Source organism: Vulpes lagopus, chromosome 12 (assembly GCF_018345385.1).
Source record: "Vulpes lagopus strain Blue_001 chromosome 12, ASM1834538v1, whole genome shotgun sequence".
In the NCBI taxonomy this organism is placed as follows: domain Eukaryota; kingdom Metazoa; phylum Chordata; class Mammalia; order Carnivora; family Canidae; genus Vulpes; species Vulpes lagopus.
This window is the reverse complement of record NC_054835.1, coordinates 33,997,852-34,017,914: the sequence shown is the minus strand read 5'-3', so window position 1 is coordinate 34,017,914 and position 20,063 is coordinate 33,997,852. Positions and strand designations below refer to the sequence as shown.

The 20,063-nt window shown below is 43.8% G+C and overlaps 1 protein-coding gene across 4 annotated transcripts in view; it reads right to left on the bottom strand.

The window, feature by feature from the left end:
* Positions 1 to 20,063, bottom strand: part of CA10 (carbonic anhydrase 10) — a 482,388-nt gene that overhangs the window by 38,547 nt on the left and 423,778 nt on the right. The window lies entirely within an intron of this gene.

The following is a 20,063-nucleotide window of genomic DNA, read 5'->3' as shown; positions in this document are numbered from 1 at the left end:
TCCTGGGATCAAGTCCTGCATCGGGCTCCCCACAAGGGAGTCTGCTTCTCCCTTGGCCTGTGTCTCTTCCTCCCTTTCTGTTCTCTCATGAATAAATAAATAAAATCTTAAAAAATGTAAACAAGCTAAAGTGTAAAAATGAGATAAAGCAGACTTTAGAAGCTGTGTCTGGCACAAAGCAACTCCTCAAATGGGGGGTTTGGTTATTACCATTAGACATGTCTGGCTGCTGGGGCCTAGATAAGGGACCTGAGAAGCCCGGAAGGATGAAGGAACCTCTTACATTCCATAGGTAACAGTCAGCGCCCAGCTGTGAACACTTGGAGACTATATTTCTTTTTTAAAAAAAGATTTTATTTATTTATTCATGAAAGACAGAGAGAGAGAGAGAGAGAGAGAGAGAGAGAGAGAGAGAGAGAGAGGCAGAGACACAGGCAGAGGGAGAAGCAGGCTCCATGCAGGGAGCCCGACGTGGGACTCGATCCTGGGTCTCCAGGATCACATCTTGGGCCGAAGGTGGCACTAAACCGCTGAGCCACTTGGGCTGCCCGGAGACTGTATTTCTTGAGGATGTGGTTGGTCTATTATTCATGTTAGTATCCTTATCTTACTGTCATCTCCGCCAGAAAATTCTGCCAGTTTTTTCTTTCTGTAGTCCATATTATGAAAACTGTAGATGTGCTGGACACATCGTCTCCACTATCTATGCATTGCTAGCCTCACGGTCATCCTTAGGGAAGAGCTTGTCCTCAGGGTGAAAAATCCATGTTCTGGTACTTTCAGCTCATTTTTGTTCAATGCTTATTGAATAAGGAACTCCAGAGCCCACATCAGCAGTGTTAATGAAGTCTCCCTTTGTTCTAATTATTGTAGGGACATGTTCTATGATTCCTTTGGTTAAGATAAGAATCATTTTTCTACTTCTGGTACCCACAGAAAAGCCTTGCCCCAAATGGGTTTTTAAGTATGTTCCATAAGGCTTTTAAGGGCAACTAGACCACTGTCTCTTACAACCATATATATAAGAAGCTTAAACAAATATTAGCTAATGAAAACCAGTATTATGGGGCAGCCCGGGTGGCTCAGTGGTTTAGTGCCTCCTTTGGCCCAGGGCGTGATCCTGGAGACCCGGGATTGAGTCCCACGTCGGGCTCCCTGCATGGAGTCTGCTTCTCCCTCTGCCTGTGTCTCTGCCTCTCTCTCTCTCTCTCTCTGTGTGTGTGTCTCTCATGCATAAATAAAATCTTAAATAAAAAACCAATATTATGTTAACAATGATTTTTATTATTATTTTACTTTATATTTTTATTTTATGTATTTTATTATTATATAAATTCAGAGGTAATTTGGTTGAATGAAGTGGAGTGGGGGAGAACCATGAACATTTCAGGAGGGATGACCTACATTTAAGTCACACCTACACCAAATTAATATCCATTGTAGTGGAATTATTTCTCATCTCAGCCCAAGAACATAGCTTTAACAGTTGAGTCTTTTGACTTAACTGATGCGATAGCTGGTCTTGCGTGTCTTAGACATCATAGAAAATATTGTTACTTCTGTTTTTTATCCTGCAGAAAATGATTTCAGGTTTGAACTTACAAAAGAAGAGTCCAGTGCTTCAACCTGGTGGCCAGGATGTCTTTGCCTGAGGTCTGACCTCTGGATGTAGACAAGGAAAGCAGCCTCCAAATAATGACATGATGGCATGGGCCAAAGCATGTCCACGGGAGACTGAGTCACACTCTGAAAACTTCCTTCTCTATTGCTTGGGGCCACCACCCACAGTGCAATGTGAATGATGTTCCAGGGGACCATGGTGTAAAGTTTCTATCCTTCCACAGTTATTTGTAGATGTTTATGGACTCACTAGTTTAGATATAATTGAACAGAAGAGACACATGCTCTGTTAAATATCCACAGGCAATGACCATTACTAGGTCCTCTGTAGCAGGTGCACACCAAGGGCTTGACCCAAAACACTTCTGAGCTCCACTTTGCAGTTGGTTCTGGGATTAGCCAACCACACAGAGGAGCAGCCCAACTCTCCTTGGTAATTAGAGGCAGCTGTGTGGTGGTACTGGATGATGTGAGGGCCTCAGAATCTCAAATTCTTGTACACAGAGTCCAAGCTCTAGCCTTACTTGCTTTGTGACCTCAGGTTATCACCTAATATTTTTCTGTCTCAGTTTCCTGATCTGTATCATGAGGATAGCCGCTTGGGCCTTCTAGGCTTTTGGGAAGGATTTGAAAAGACAATGGATTACATATCTGGGTGTATTTTCAGCGTGCGGCATGGTGCCTGGCGTATTCTATGTACTTAGATATTGAAGGGAGAAATGCATGTATGAAAATCCTTCATATACACAATTTCCTTTTTATTCTTAATGCTGGGGGACTCAGTCTTCTCAGGATCCCAATAAATAATTCATACAGGTATCCTGGTGGTAGTAGTAGCTGGGGTGGGGAGGTGGGGGCTCCTTGGATGAGTCTTTAGTGGAAAAAGAAAACCGCTCATCTGAAGAATAGTGAGATTCTTCTAGGGGCAATAGCAGAGGTTAAATTAGGACACATTACAGAGGCAGAACTTGTTGCTCCAGGTTCTCGGACCAGAGCAAAGTAACCACTGGGCCAAGAGTAAAGCCCTTTTTTTTCTCAGATTCCGATTCTATAAGCAAGTAACTCTATCAAGAATTTGATGACACATTATTTAGCTACATCTGGTTTCTGCAGTCTGTAAACAAGCCATCATGGAAGGAGGAAAGATGAGATACTCACAGACCTCTTGCAAACCCCCATATTCAGTCAGTGTTAATTCAGAAGAGTTACTTTTGATAAGTACTCTCCTGCCTGTCGTATTAATGGAAATCGAAACACAACCTCTATTTGATAAGAGAGGAGTGTTTTTTTCTCCTCTTATAAATCAAGCTGTGGAGCAATTTGGATAAAATGTTCCTAAGCCTCGGCTTTATTTTGTACACATTAATTGCATAAAGTGTAATGCTTAACTAGATATGCACACTTTCAAAACCATTAAATATACATAAACACCATCCACAGTGGATTGACTTTGGGGATGAAGAGTAGAAAGAGCCCCCAGCTGACAGTCAAGGGGGCTGGATTTTAAAGGACAGTTCATCACTCAGTAGTTGGGTGAGTTCCTGCTCCTTTGGAGCTCCAGGGTCTTTATCTGGAAAACATGGAGATTCCAAGGATAGGGTTTTGTGATTTTTCTAAAAAAATGTGCATGGGTGGGAGGTGTGGGCTGTTGCCTCCTGAGCTTCTGTCAAGATCAATTAAGTCACATAAAACTGAAACCAAATATTTTTATTTGAAATGTTGAAATGAAAGCTTATGTGAACTGTTGAAGTGAAAGTTGCAGTAGGCAGCATGCGTAAGCCTGTGGTTGCAAATGGAATGACTATAGGGGGCCAGGGAGGTTGATAAGAGAAAGGGGCCAAGGAATACCTATGTGCAAGTCAGGAACCATTCTCTGGGCTTCCTGGCTGCCAGACTGTGACCTCTGGTTTGATAGTGTTTAAGCCAAACCAAATCAAACCCACACAAAACAAAATATCCCAAACCCAAGAACTGACTCCCATGTTTTCATTCATTTGTTCCTTCAGTGAATACTTATTTGTACCTCCTATGTATCAGGAATTGTGTTGGACATGAGATGATAGATGAAAACAGAGGCAGAAGGAAGCACATGTACAAAGGTTTTGTGGCTGGGGCACAGCCATAAGTAGAAATGGCTGGAGCCTAGAAGGAAAGATGACCTAGGAGAAAAAGGTAGGGACTGCACTCATACCCAGTCTTGGAGATCCTAGTAAGAACTTTGCCTTTATCCTAAGAAAGATGGAAAGTAATCAGAAGTTTTAAGATCAAGGAAAGGTTATGTATGAAGTGATAGAGAATGGTAATAATATCAGATTTGTTTTTCTCATGGAACACTGAACCAAAAACTATGAAGAGAAATCTGTAAATATAGGAAACTCTTCACTATAGCACTTTTTTTTTAAAATAATAAATTTATTTTTTATTGGTGTTCAATTTGCCAACATACAGAATAACACCCAGTGCTCATCCTGTCAAGTGCCCCCCTCAGTGCCCGTCACCCATTCACCCCCACCCCCCGCCCTCCTCCCCTTCCACCACCCCTAGTTCGTTTCCCAGAGTTAAGAGTCTTCATGTTCTATCTCCCTTTCTGATATTTCCTACCCATTTCTTCTCCCTTCCCTTCTATTCCCTTTCACTATTATTTATATTCCCCAAATGAATGAGACCATATAATATTTGTCCTTTTCCTCACTATGGTGTTGGGCTCTTCTAGGTTCTCAGTGAGCCAGGCATTCCCAACCCTGGGATCAGATCACCCCAACTTAATAGCATAACTCATGTCATGGTGCTTGATAAGTTAAAAATAATTTGAATATCTGCTTAAATTTTTTAACCTTCAAGGATGCTGGAAATTATTTCGTGATTTTTTTTTTCTAAACAAAAAGAGAATTAAAAGAACAATATAAAATTCAGATTACAGGGAATAGGACACCCTCAGACAAGCTTCTGAAAAATCAGGAAAAGTATCCAGAAAGATTATAAAAGATGAGTAATGAGTACAAAACAACTTTTGGCAAATGCAGAGAAGTATTAGCTTATTCCAAGAAATAAGATAAGGTCAGCCAATCACTGTAAAACAAATGGCAAAACAACAACAACAACAAAAACAAAACAAAAAACTAAAAACCACCCAATCCCCCAAACCCTAACAAACAATAAAGCTAATACTACTTATAAGAAAAAGTACAAAAGCAATAATTCAGGATCTAATCTGAATGATGCATGGATGGCCATGTTGATTCCAGGCTATTGCTGCAATTTACAAGAAGCTAAATGCCAGAGGACAGCAGGATCTGTTTTGAGGGTTCTTGCATGCCACACAGGGAGGAGGGAGCCACAGAGACATGCCACATTGAAAAAGAAGGAAGAAATTATGGATGCTGATGGATTCACTGGCCAGAGTGACCTAGTCCTAGAATCCAGCCCTCCCTCTGCTACCCAGGCAGTGTTTTATAGTCAGAGAGCTGTGGACAACTGGCTCTGGGCAAGTCTTCATTGTATGTGACCATCCCATGTATCCCAAGGCCGTTAGAATACTTGTACCCCTCCCGCTAATTGCTTGTAGTACTGCCCAACCATAGTGACAATCCTAATTGCCTCCCACACATTTTCAAACGACCCCTTCAGGACAAACACTTGTTGTGTGGAGGGTGGGTATGGATTGGTGGTACTGCTCACACTGAGAGTCATGGCTGGGAAAGTCAGCTTCTTTATCTGTAAATTAGAGGTAATTTTGGTGTTCTCATGTACATGTCTGTGCTATATGTCTTCATGAAGGTGGCGGGGTCTCAGGAGTGAAGCCAAAATGACTTTGGGTCACAGTACCCTTCTTGCCGCACCCTTATATGGTCTGATTGTCATCAATGTCAATTCTTTGCAGAGTGCAGATAGTTCCATCCTCTCCTGGTGGGTCTTGTTTTATAGAAGGATCCTTTGCTTCAGCTGCTGAGGGGTGGCTTTGGGCTGACCATGGGGAAGAGGAGACAGAAGAAGGGAAGCAGAATTACCCTCACCATATGACTAGGGAACCCAGATGGTGCCCTTGTCCTAGGCTCCCAAAATATACTCTTGGAGGGGAACAGAGATAGCATTTTGCTGATAGTGTTTGGGAAGAGGCACGTGGACAGTCTATGTTAAGCTTTCGACATCCATTCCAAGAGTATCTTTGTGCATGTGAGAGTACCTTGGCTTTACTTGCAAATCATGGGCCTAATATCTCTGGGACAGATCACATTTCATCCTCTTCCTCCCATTCTGTAAGCCAGGTCCAACCATTCTACAAAGGGTTTGGCCCCAAATTGTGGCTCCATCTGGGATCTCTGTCATTTGCCAGGGCAAAGACTGTTTCCAGCAGAATCAGGTCAGCCAGAGGGGAAAGTTTGATTCCCTTGTATGACTAGGGTGTGGGACATTCCCAAGGGGGAGTGGGGTCAGTGCAGTTCACATCCCCAGAGACATAGCACCCACTCTGTGCCAGGAACTGTGCTGGGCTGGGGATTCCAAGATGGAAACCAAGTCATGGCCTCAAGCAGTTCCCAGTCCATGGAGAGCTTTATAATTTACAACGGATCTTCATGTACATTTCCTCATTGGACTCCTATAAGAGCCCTGCTGTGAATTAGCCCGGGAAGCCTTGAAGCCTACTATGGACCCAAAGCCACTCAGCTGGCAACTGGTAGATCCTAGACTTGAATCCAGGTCTCTTATTTCCCAAACACAGTCTATTTCCCATCCCTAGACTTTTGCTCAAGTTGCTCTTTCATCTCGTATAGCCTCTCTAATTGTCTCCACCCATCCCCATCTTGCCTAATTATCAGTTAAAAAAAAAATTAAAGGAGCCACCACATGCGAGCATTTTCCACAGGCTAGCAGGGTCTGGAATGCCCTATAGATATTATCTCATTCAATTCCTGTAACAGATGTAGTGGCAGGAACAGCTGTTCCCACTTAACAGACATGGAGACTGAGGTCTGGGAGGCAGAATGACTTGCTTGAGGCCCCCTTGGTGGTAAGTGGTGGAGCTAGTGAGTCAAACCTGGCCTGTGGGCCACAGGAGCAGCCTCTGCTTCTCTGGGATTGACTAGCACAGTTGCTTTGCCTGCTCAGGGCCTCCCTGGCTGAACCTCTGGGACCCCAACTCATGTGTGAACCTGGGGAAGTCTCCTTCCCCTGCTGGGCCTCGGTGAGGGGCTGGATGATTTCTGAGCTCCATCCCAGCTCTGCCTTTCTCTGGGTCTACCTGTTGTGTCCGTGCTACCCCCAGGCTTCCATGTTTTACAACCACAACGAGTAACAGCAGCTACAAACACAACACCAGTGAATATTATCGAGCTCTGTGGGAACCAGGCCTGTGCCAGCCAGTTCACATGCATGGCCTCTTTCAATCTGCACAAAGATGTCATGCGTGAGGACCTCACCATTACCTCCAAATTACAGGTAAGTCAGAGAGATGTTAAGGAATGTGTGCAGGATGCTCAGCTTTTCATGGATAGAATAAGGGCTGGTGCCTGATGCCAAAGACTACATGCAGCCGACTCAGCTCTATGGCCCCCAGGTGGATGAAAATGCCTTGGGACTTGGATGGTCAAGCAGACTGAGGGACTGGCTGAAGAAATGGATCCCTGTGGAGTGAAGGCCTCGAGCGCTGGAGGGTTTCACCTAGGGCTGGCTGCCGAGAAAGAGGCACAGGGGTCTCCCCCATGCTCCTCTCCCCAGCGGGGCATCTTGCTGGCTGAGGGAGCTGTCTTGGTGCGTTAGTCAGCTGTGAGCAGGAAGTAGGAGCCACCCCAGGCCACCACTAACGTTCCTCTGTAAGTTCTGGCTTCCAGCCTCTTGGAGGCTGCCTCCTCCTCCCCACCTCTGGACCCTCCACCGCCCCACCCTTGGTTGGCCCTCAGTGCCCTTCACCGCCAGATCCTGAGTGTCTGGCTTTGGCTTGCCTACTTCTCTATGACACTCAACTTCTCGTTTAAGGGGTCCCTTCTTCTTTGAAAGAAGGCAGAAGCATGAGCCTTATAGTTCCACAGTGTTTGGACTGTGCTCAAGCTGTCTGTCCCCACCTGGAATGGCTTTTTTTTTTTTTTTTCCTGTTTTCTGCAGAGTGAAAGCCCCTCCTAATTGCCATCTTTTCCATGCTGGCTTTCTGAATTTTCCTCTCTGGATTTGTTCTCTTTGTTTTTTGGGAATTTTCATAGTACTAAAAGTGGATTCTTCTCTGCTTTAAGTAATAAATTTTTGTGTCCTTGTCGCAATTCCTCCTTAGCCTCTATGTAGTGGAAAGAGCTGGAAATCTGACCCTGGCCCTGGCACTAACTCTGTGACTTTCTTTTTTAAATTTTTTAAAAATTTATTTATTCATGAGAGACACACACAGAGAGAGAATCAGAGACACAGGGAGAGGGAGAAGCAGGTTCCATGCAGGGAGCCCGATGTGGGACTCGATCCCAGGTCTCCAGGATCAGGCCCTGGGCTGAAGGCGGCACTAAACCACTGAGCCACCTGGGCTGCCCTGAACTTGAATTTCTTCACCTAAATTTAAGATGGGAATGATACTACTTATCTTTCTAATCATTTTAAGGATTATATAAGTTAATGCATGTAAAACACTTAGTGCATGCGGGCAATGGGCACTGGAGAATTCTAATTTATCCTCCCACCTAACTTTCCTTACTGACTCTTCTCCCCCATACATGTACTCACATGCACACACCTACACACCCTGCTACTACTGCTACCATTGTCATGGCTCATTGCTAGCGTACGTGGGATCACAGCCTAAGTGGACCCCAGATATCCTGTATTCTTCCCAAAGTCCTCTCCTTGGCCTCAGGAAGGGCCACAGCAATTCAAAGAAAGCTCATTTTCCAATTCCTCTGCCAGAGTTATTTACCCAACTCTACTCAGTGAGGCTGAATTGAACAGAAATGAATTCCAGTGGCCAGACCCCTTGCCCTCCCAGTCTCCTCCCTCAATAGCTGGAATAAGCTCCCCAAGGGCTGGCTACTTTCTGGTGAGGAATTCCTGAAAGCTTTGTAGGAGAGGAGGCCTGCCCTCAGGCCTGCTTGAGCTGGAGACTCTTAACTCTGTCTTGGGCTGACACAAAACACGTATCTCTCTCGCTGGTCATTCTGAGGTCGACAGGCTTGTGGTTAGCCCTAAGGCCTATTGAGTTGTGTGGGTGCCAGAAAGGGCCATTCGTGGCTTTTTGGGACCTTGGATACAGAGCTGCATAGAGCAGGGATAAATGAACTTAGCTTCCCAGGCACTGCCCTGGAGTCTCACATACTCATTTCCCTTATTTGGTATTTGGAAAGCAGGATCCCTGAAGCCCAGATGGCCGAGATCCAAAGCTAACTCAAAACAGTCCCATACATATATTCCCATACATAGAGCTGCCCCAAATAGTGGTGGCCAATCGTGGCGTCTCAGCAAGGGAGACATCAAGCCTTCACAGTGAATTTTATACTCCAAATCTCAGCCACACTTGGGGTCCTGCCACCGAACCTCCTTCTGGATCTGCCTCTCCTGAATCCACTCTAACAACGTCGCCATCTACCCAGCACTGCGTTTATGAACTTGGATGCCCAGGAAGACTCTACTGTGTTCCTTACTCCAGGGAGCCTGTTAGTCACCACATCCTGTGCATTTCAGAGATCTTTCTAATACTTCTGGCAACTGTCCCCATCCCCAGTCTTAGTGCCACCACCACAGTTCAGGGTCTCACCTAATCTTACCTGGAATGTTCCACAACCTCCTAAGTGGCCTTGTTGATTCCAATGCAGTCTCTGCACAGGGCCACTGTGATGGCTCCAAGTGTAGACCCTTAACTTCCCTGCTTAGAAAACTCTTCTGTGCATCCAAGCCCTTTTCTATGACCTGAGAGGCACTTCATGACCTCCAGATTTCACTTTCCTGTCAAACCACACACATCAGTCACCCCAAGTCACCGAGGCTTCATGGACAGACCCAACTATTTGCACATGTGTATCTTTAACTATGCCTTTCCCTCCACCTAAATGTCCTTCACTCCTGTGTTCATCTGGCAGACTCTTACTCATCCTTCAAAACCCTACTGAGGCTTCACCTTCCAGGTAGCAATGCTCTCATGTGCTTCTGAGCCACCTTCATACCTATAACCTACTGCTAGTAAGTTTTTACTGCTTCACATTACAATGATTGTTCATCGGAACATCCCCCAAGTTTTCTAGAAAGCGACTGCCCAGGATCTAGCACAGTCTGTCGTATCATAGGCACTAAATACACTTTGTTGATATGGAGGATTTTCCCAAATTGATCAAGCTGATTCCTCTCACCAAGTACAACTACCGCAGGGAAGAAAAATCATCCTCTTACTTAGGAAAAAAGAATTACTTGACATGTCTTAAAACTGTAAAACCCATGAACAAGCACTTTATCCTTCTTTTTGCAGTTCCTTTTTCTTTTTTATTGCATGGCTATAGTCTGGATAAGTTGCCTGAGTTTTATTCATTTTCCAAACTCTGATGGTTATCTTGGGGGGTGGGGTGGGATGAAACAACAAACAATATATTGTAGCTTTTTTCTTTTTCAGAGACATATATAGAGCAGCCTCTGAAGAAGTATTAATATTGAAAAAGATGCTATTATCTGCATTTTATTAATTAATCCATACATCTACCTGTCATTCTTTCTTTTCTATGGCCTTCCTCACAGCAGTGGTGCACACTCTGCTGTTGGTAAATTGGCACAATAAATCTGGTGGGACCACCTCTATTTCCAGCACTTCACTTAACATTTTATCACACGGTTGTGGTCTCAGGATTGAAGTCAGTTAAAAAGATTAATACCATTTAATACCACCCAGAAGGAAGATGCCAGAAATCTGTTTAAGGTCTCGTTATTCATGTCTTCATTCCCTTTGTGTGTGTATTCTGATAAGCATAGCCATCCTTTTTAGGCTGCTGCTAATAACTACTTAAAATGATTAAGGTAACTAGTTATTTCCTGTAAGAAAATTGCTCTGCTGTCATTAACACAGAATTAAAACGGCTCCCATTTCATCTTTAGCACACAGCCTCTTGCCCCCCAGTTGCCTTAAATAAACAGAGAATCATCTCAAGGAGGCTGTGTGCTCCTTTATGAGACATGCTCTGAATAGGCAAGGAGAGGAAGTGTGTAGCTTTGCAGAGGAGCCCATTATGGAGGCGGATGCTGGGGAGGGATACCTGGCGGACACCTGTTTTGTAAGCACATACCCCTGACTTGCCATGGGGTTTGCAGGAGTATGGTTCACGTAATTAGCATAATTGTTGTTACTCCTGTGTGGCCTGAGCAATGTAAATGGGATCCAGGACTCTCTAAAATCTACCAGTTCTCTGGATCAGGGGTTCTAAAATTTTCTCTTCCTTGGACACATGCATGGCATTCACCTGTGATACACACTCCCATGGGAATGCTCTGCCTTTGGAGAAAGACCCACAGATATCTTGTCAGGACATAAAAACCAGGATCACTTTCAGCTCCCCTAACTAGTAATGGTAAGTGAGTAATGAAGGCTGGTTATTGGGGTTTTGGCACAAATAAGTTTCACCAGTGCTACTTAAGGTGGAATCTATGAACATGCATTCTTCATGTTTGTTTGAGTACCATTTTCAGTTCTAGATATATACCTAGAAGTGGAATTGCTGGGTTATATGGCAATTTTATGTTGATCCTTTTGAGGGCCTGCCAAATTGTTTTCCTACATTTTTAAACAGCACTTACCTGTTCCTGGCATTGAGTGAGATCATTTGGGGTTGATCTTGCACCGTGCACTTGGACAATAAATCTCTAGAGACAGGATACCAGAGGGGCTGGAGGAATCCAAGCAGTCTTTATGGATCTGTCACATTGTCCTTCTCACTCTCTCCTTTGCTCTTACTCTCTCTCCCACCTTAACCATCTGCCACAAGCGGCCTCATCCAGCATTCTCATCACCTAGGAGCTTGTTGGAAATGCAGAACCTGGGACCCTGCCCAGACTATACTGTATCAGCATCTTGAGGAGTATAACCCAGGCATCTGTACTGAAGAAGCTGTCTGGGTTATTCTTATGATTTCTCAGGTTTGAGAAATGCTGAGACAAGCACTGGGTGTTATTCTGTATGTTGGTAAATTGAACACCAATAAAAATTTAATTTATTTAAAAAAAGAAAAAAAAAGAACTTTATTTTAAAAATAAAAGATTGTCTATTTGAATATTGAAAAGAGAGAGAGAGAGAGAGAGAGAGAGAGAGAGAGAGAGAGAGAAATGCTGAGACAGAGCTAGATGCAGACTTCCAGCCACCCTCTTTCCTCTCACATTGGAAAACCTCCCGGCAGCAAAGTGAATGAGGGAGATACTGCTTTAGGGACAGTTTTGAGTCTGCTCTAATTTATATAAAATCAATCATTTGTAATCCTCTCCACTTTGAGTAGATTGTGTGTATACCACTTCATTTACAATAATAATACTAGATTATTCTGGGCAGTGCTGCATGGAGCCCACCTTGGCCCCATGTTACCAGTGACTGTCAATTGGTCTCTGCAGAAATAAGCCAGGCTCTTCTTAATAATTCTAGAGATGGGGCACCTTAGTGCCAAAGCCAAAGCCCTGCCTTTGGCTCAGGTCATGCTCCTGGGGTCCTGGGATTGGGTCTTGCATCAAGTTCCCCGCAGAAAGCCTCCTTTCTCCCTCTGCCTATGTCTCTGCCTCTTTCTCTGTGTGTCTCTCACGAATAATAAATAAATAAAGTCTTAAAAAAAATTCCAGACACTGTGCTCTTCTTCAGCGCCCATGCCAAACTGCAAGTGTGATGATTGGTCTACGGAGGAGTCAAATGCCCCGGGTTAGCCCTCTGTGATTCCCTGATAGCCAATGGCAGCACTGATGTGTGATATTTGGTATTTGTGTTAAGCCCTTCACATCTCTGCTGATCAAGAAGTGGCAATGTAGCGGAGTGTTGAGACCATGCATTTTATTGTCAGACATACCAGGATTCAAAACTTCCACTTGAACTTGAACCTGTTTCTTAATTCTTCAAGTAGTCAATATATTGCCTGCAAAATGGGTTAATAATCTCTACTACCTGGAATATGCATCTGATAAATAGAGTGTATTATTGTAATTGATCTTGCTGATGGTATATGTGGGAACTCTCCATGGTGCTTCTGTCCTCCTTCTCTACCTCTCCTTTTAATAATAATAAAAAAGAAATACATAGAGAGAGGCAGATGGTTATGGTAGGGTAGAGAGAATGAGAGAGAGGCACCTGTCATGGATCCCTAAAAGCTTCCGGAAGTACTGCAACCCTCTGGACATTTCCTGTTTCTAGATGGTTTTGGTTCAAGTGCACTCTCTTGTGAGCTCTTAAATTCAGTGCCTGGTAAGGGTAAGTGCTCAATTTAAAAATATAGAAAAGACAGTTTGGTTGTTCCTTAAAAAGTTAAACATACAATTATCATTTAACTCAGCAATTCTACTCCTAAGTATAGATCCAAAAGAACTGAAAATAGGTACTCAAACAAAAACTTGTGCATGCATATTTATAGCCACACTATTCACAACAGACAAAAGGTGGAGATGATCCACATGTCTGTCAATGGACGAATGGATAAACAAATTATGGTCTACCCCTACAGTGGAGTATCAATCAATCATAAAAAGGAATAAAACACCCATACATGCTACAACAGGAATGGGCCTCAAAAACCTTATGCTGAGTGAAAGAAGCCAGACACCAAGGATTATATATTGTACAATTCCTTTTATGTGCAATATCCAAAATAGGCAGATTGTTGTTGTCCAAAATAGGAGCTTATTTAATGGTTACATCTACATAGATAGAAAGCAGATGGGTGGTAGCCAGCAGCTGGGGATGGGGGTAAGCATGAGAAGTGACTATTTTAATAAGTATGATTTTTTTGGGGGGGGGGATGACAAAAGTGTTTTGGAACTAGATTAAGGTGGTGGCTGCACAATTTTGTTGTACTAGAGCCACAGAATTGTCCACTTTAAAATGGTTAATTTAATGTTACTGAAATTAAGAAATGAATAAAAAATACATCTAGACATTTAAAAAAATAAAAAAATGAAAGGTTGAGCTTGAATAGTTGGTTTAGGTATTCCTGAAAGCACAAATGGATGGAAAAATACCTTTTTTTTTTTGAAAAAGATATTTTATTTCTGTTGCTCCTTGCTATAGCTAAAAATCCCTCAGTCTGTGCAGGGAACTCCAGTGAGGGATGTATGGCTCTCTGGCAGGTGTACATGGCCATAAATTTGGCCTTGCTGGTGCAAGGATTTCAGGTAAGAATCAGGAACTGTGAAAGCTGTTAACAACTCAGCTGTTTCCAAGACAGGTGAGCATCTAAGACAGGGCCATGGGCAAGGTTTAGTGCAGTCAGGAGAAAAATGTGAAGGAAATGCATGTAGGCAAGCCCTCCTGAGAGACAGATTCAGGAGCATAAAATTGGCAGTTTTTCTCCATTAAACAATTTGGGATGATCTGAAGTCTCCTCCAAGTTCCTGTCTCTCTCTTTATCTTAATTAGCAAAGCAAAGTCTTAGGTACAATAAGCCCTCTTCTTCCCTAATGGATTAGTTAGAAAATAGGAAACTGAGCTTTTGGGAGAGTCTCATAATCAAGGAATGAAGGAAAGAGGGACAGGACAGTCTACAGACTAAGAGCTATGTGCTGGGAGGTGACTCCCAATCCATTAATTCACATACGAATTCATTCACCTTCAAAAACAATTGCACTCTTTTTTTGTGTACTGTAAGGAATCAAAGATATACGTGAGCTAGTCACTCTCTCCCCCCTCAAAGAATTTACTATCTGTTGAGGATTGAAGGGGAGATGAAGACACAAACAATTATTAAACAAGCCAGAGTGGCGTGTGTCAGACTGTATTGTGAACATGGATCACTTGGGGATCTTGTTAAAATGCAGATCTGATTCACTGTGTCTGGGGCAGGGCCTGAGATTCTGCATTTCTCAGAGTAATGAGGTGAAATCCACACTTCTGGTCTGAGGACCCCCGCTTGACACAGCAAGGAGCTAGACTATGATAACGGAGTGATGGTATAAAGTGGGGTTCAGCAAACTAGGGCCTGTGGGCCCCATCTGGTTGGCTGCCTGTTTTTGCATGGCCCATGAATTAAGGAAGGTTATAGACTTTTAAATGGAAAGTAAAGGAAGAATGCACTTTTATGATATCTGAAAATTATATAAAATACAAATTTTAGTGCCCATAAATCATGTTTCATTGGAACACAGATGCTCCCATTCCTTTACTTATTGTCTATGACTGCTTTCTTACTACAATGACAGAGTTGAGTATTTGCAACTGAAAACATATGGCCCACAAAACCTAAAATATTCACTCTCTGGCCTTTTATGGGAAGTTTGTTTATCCCTATCATAAAATAATAAGGGATTTCAAGAGAGAGGAAGAGACTGACTATTTCCTGCTGGATCCATTGAGAGAAGTTTTAAGGAGGAAGGGCATTTGAGTGTCTTGACCAGAATCTGAATGGCAGCCTTTTGGGAAGAAAAAAAAAATCCACTAGATACAAAATCCTGGAAGTTGGAAACACAGGGGGTGTGATAGCAGGTCAGTGTTAAAACCAGGAATAAACCAGGCTACTGTCCAGGCAACCAATGTGGAAACATCCTTAAAGCTTACCCTCTGAATGGGAAAGAAACATGGCCTTGATACAAAGAAACCCATTCCCAACTCTGGGAAGATAGAGGCCAGGCAAGCATCTGGTGAACTCTGTGCGTGTGTATGCGTGAACAACAATAAAGGCTAAGCATAATATGAATTAAATGTGAGGATTTGGCACCTAGTGGTTCCCAAAGTCGAGGAGGGACACTCTCCCTCAGGGAGTGTTCAGAAATGTATCCAGGTGTTTTGGGTTGTCATAATAATTGGTGAATATTTACTGACATTTACTGTCCAGGGCCAGGGAAGCTAAACAGATTTTCAATGAGATGCAGAGGATAGTAGTTCTTGGCAACGTCGAACTGATTTCTCCTAAATGCTGAAAGCACCCCATTAACAGAGTTAGGCTGGGGACTCTTCTGTGGTGCAGAATGGCCATGGGTTGAGGAATTAAAAGATGGAATAAAGAGAATGCATCCTGCTTGGACGCTGGTGAATGGAGATCAGGCTAGAGAGTATACTGATGCTAATGCTTGGCCATTGGAGTGGAAGTCTTCCATACCCACCCCCCTACCCTCCCCGCACTCCAGAAGAGCCAGAATGCCAGGCTAATGTACAAATTAAATTCCAAGAGAATCTATGTGTAGGGAAAGAGGTCTTTCTTTCAAGACCATTTATCCACCACCACTCTCTTTCAGCCATCATCTGCATGGTGGCCAGATTGCTGGGTTTGGAGTCAGGAAGAGCTGGGTGTGATTTCTGCTTTCCTCTTCTTGGCTGGTGATCCTGGGCAAGTTATTTCAATTTTCTAAGCCTTAGTTAACCTGACTTGCAAAATGATTATGGTGAAGGGGTTTTGCAAAAGTTGATGAAGATATTCCATGGGGCAGGCTTAGTATAATGCTGGGAGCTGCAGGAGTGCCTAGGAACTGTGTTTCCTTCTCTCTTTGCTTCGATGAGTGAACACCGATTTCTCTTGCTAATGGTGCCACTATTGGCCAGTTGGCAAACTCAAAGAAACAGTTTTAGCCAAGAATGTCATTTATAGGTATAAAGCAGATTTCTCACCATCAGCACTACTGATGTTTTGGGCTCAATAATTCTTTGTTGTGGGGGCCATCTTGTGCATGGTAGGCTGTTTCTAGCATCCCTGGCATCTATGCACTAGAGACCAGTAGCATCTCCTACCCAGACAACCAAAATTATCTCCAGACATTGCCAAATGTTCCCAGGGAGGTGAAACTGCCCTTGGTTTGAGAACCACTGATTTAAGGAGGGGGAAAAAGAAATAGTAGCTATTTTGGATGAAGGGAGAAATGTGGGATTGCTTTGTTTTGGTGTCTAAGTGAAAATTCTGACCATAAACCTCCAAACCCTATAGTTTATAAATGCCAATCACAGTATGTTTTCACTCAATGCACCAGGTCCTGGAGACAGACAGAAACGAGGCACAGTGCCTGTTTCCCGGGCCTGAACAACTTGTTTTGCAGAATCCCATCTGGGGAAGAAGGTTCTTGAAACTCTGACCACCAAGCAGTCATTCATTTTCTAGACAGGGCCTGCCATTGGGTCTCTGGAAAACATGCGGTTGGGCAGCTGAACTGATAAGATGCGAGGCTGGGGGGATTTATGCTGGTGCTTATTCTGAGAATTGGACCAAGGCACAGGTTAAACCTGCTGGCAGAATGAACCCTTGCCACTGTGGGGAGGCTGGATTTATCTCAGGGGATATGGTTTGGCGACAAGACTGATTATGTGGGGTGTACTGTTTATATGAGTGTAATGTACTCAGGGCTCAAGGCAGAAGGTGGGTTTTATAAATCAGCAGATAAGTAAAATAAATGCGTTGGGTTAGATACTTCCGCTGTCTGGATTAAGGTGAAAGGGGATGGTGAAATACACTTATTCAAGGGAATTCAATAAACTTAGCGGGTTCTCGCTTAAATGATCAGTTATTACCACCACCCAAAGACTCCCCCTGCTGCCCCCAAGGCCATATTCTCTAAGAAAATTCTAGAATGTTTGCAATGGAAGCAGGATCTTGTTTTTTTCTTTCCTTCTGTGGGGAGGAAGGACAGGGGAAGAAGGAGAGGGAGAGAATCTTAAGCAGGCTCCACGCTGGGCATGGGGCTCAATCTCACGACCCTGAAATCATGACCTGAGCTGAAATTAAGTGTTAGACACTTAACCAACTGAGCCATCCAGGCGCCCCATGGGATCTTGTCTTCTTGACACCAATAATCAAAAAGTAAAGAAATGGAAAGACTCCCTGATGCGGTTTGGGAGAAGAGAGGAAACCTAATGTTTATGAAGGGCAACTCTGTGCCAGGTGCTTGATATTGTCACACACATCTCATTTAATTCACATAGAAATCCTTTGGAATGATTACTTCCAAGCTTGTTTGCTTGTAAGTACCACCAGGTATGCTTATTACAAATCCTGAGATGTGAGTCTCACCCTTAGGCCTTCTGAATCTGACTCTCTGGGAAAAGAAGGAAATCTGTATTTTTAAACAGCATCTTCTAATGATAGGGGGTTTCCAAATGATTAGGTTAGTTTGGGGAACACTGTCATTTATCATCTCAAAGTTAGAGATATGGAAACCAGGCTTTGTCTGACCCCAATTCTAAAGACTTTTTGTGGCTTCGTGCTGCCTCCTTGGAAATGACAGATTCAATTAGGACTCAGACAAGACAGGCTTAAAATTTGTCTCTGCTTTGCATATTGGTTCCTTAGAGCTTTGAGAGCTGGTGTAGTGAGGAGGACAAAGCCTGTGACTGGTGTCAAAGGACCTGAGCTACTGCACTGCAGTTTATTAGTTGTGACCTCGGGCAAGTTCCTAAAGCTCTCCTGGTCACAGTTTTTTCATCTGTAAAATGGTGATAAAAAGTAATACTTGCTCTAACTGCCCTGAGAATCACTGTGTGGATCGAATGAGATACCAGATGTGAAAGAGTTCTGCAAACGGAAAACTGTCTGTGAGATCTTACTGTGATGGAGTCCTGATTAAGTGGATGCCCAATTATCCGCCTCACCAGTTCCTATTTTGTGTAAAGCCTTTGTAAAAGTCTGGATCTTTCCTCCTCATCTTTGGATCACTCCCCATGGTGTGGTCAACATGAGGACAAGGGATTCACACCTGAATTGACAGATTAACGCACAAGGGTGCTCATCAGTGGAGGCTGCCTTCTAAGGGGATGTGTACATATATTGTGTACTCCTGCTATACGGCAGCAACCATGCCATGGGATTCACCGGGATAGCAGAGTATTAAGCAGGCCACCCCTTTAGCGGGGATAGTTGTGTTACCTACGTCACCCCCTAGTGACTGCGGTGGTCAATGCACCTAGAGACACCTAAACATGGGTTCCCCCACCCAGCCTGTTGCAGGAATAGATGCTCCCAGAGATGTCCATGTTCTGATCCCTGAAATCTTCAAATATGTTACCTTACATGGAAAAATGGGACTCAGCAGATGTAATTAACTGAAGGATTTTGAGATGAGCACAGTATCTTGGATTATCCAGGTAAGGTCAACGTAACCACATGGGTCCTTATAAGTGAAAGAGGGATGAGGGAGAAGAAAAGAGGGGATGGGATGTGGGAAGCAGGGGCTGGAGCCATCCAGTACGAGAACGATTCAACAGGCCATTGCTGGCTTTGAAGATACATTCTTCCCCCAGAGCCTCGAGAAGGCATGTAGCCCGACCAAGACCTTTATTTTGCCCAGTGAAACCAATTTGGACTTCTTCTTTTTTCGTTTTAAATATTTTTATTTATTTATTTTAGAGAGAGAAAGAAAGCAGGAATGGGAGGGGCAGAGGATGAGGAAGAGACAATCTCAAGCAGAATCTGTGCTGAGCTTAGAGCCCAACTCGGGGCTGAATCTCATGACCCTGAGATTACCACCTGAGCCCAAACCAAGAGTTGGATGCTCAACTGACTGTGCCACCTAGGTGCCCCAGCCAGTTTGGACTGCTGACCCCTAGAACTGTAAGACAATAAATTAGTGTTGTTCTAAGCCAGGAAGTTTGTGATAATGTGTTAAAGCAGCCCCAGGAAAGGAATGCACCTCCTCTTTCAGGGTTTAGCAGTGGGGTGCAGAACAGCATGCTAGTGAAGGCTGGTCCCAAGCACTGCAGGGCACTCAGAGGCCTGCTGGCACTAAATGCTAGCCCCCCTCCCAAGTCTTTGGGACCACTCGTACATGCCCATGTGTTCTCTGAGGCCCCGTGATGGGAGCTGGTACTGCTCGGGTTGAGAAGAACAGCTTAAATGGCTGAGACACCTGGGGAAGAAAGATACATGTTCGAGTGGGCCTCAGAAAAATAGAATTTTAGAAACACATGTAAAGCTCAATGGTCTTCATTAGCATTACTGGCTCACCACTGGACTGCGAACTCCTCTTCACGCCTCTGCGTCCCCTGCTCTTTAGGGCCCACTGCCTGGCCCAGAGTAGGTGTGTTCTAAGTGTTTGTGAAGAAAATAAATGGGTTCTTTGATTAATTATTTCTCAGGTCTCCAAGAAGGTTTTATGATGCCTTAAAATATTAAAATGTGTAACCTGAAAATAATGAAATAAAATCTCATTAAAAGGAGCACAGAAAGAGAAGTCTAGGCATCTGGGATGGGAGGTAGGTGGGATGTAGGGAGGGTTGGGCTCCTGTGTCTGAATACCACCTTTGGCCTTGAATTTCTCTGCAAAAGTTAGATGGGCAACACCCACTTAAAAACCCCTTTGGGTCTCGGGTGGAGGTCAAAGGTGAATCCAAGAAGGGTATG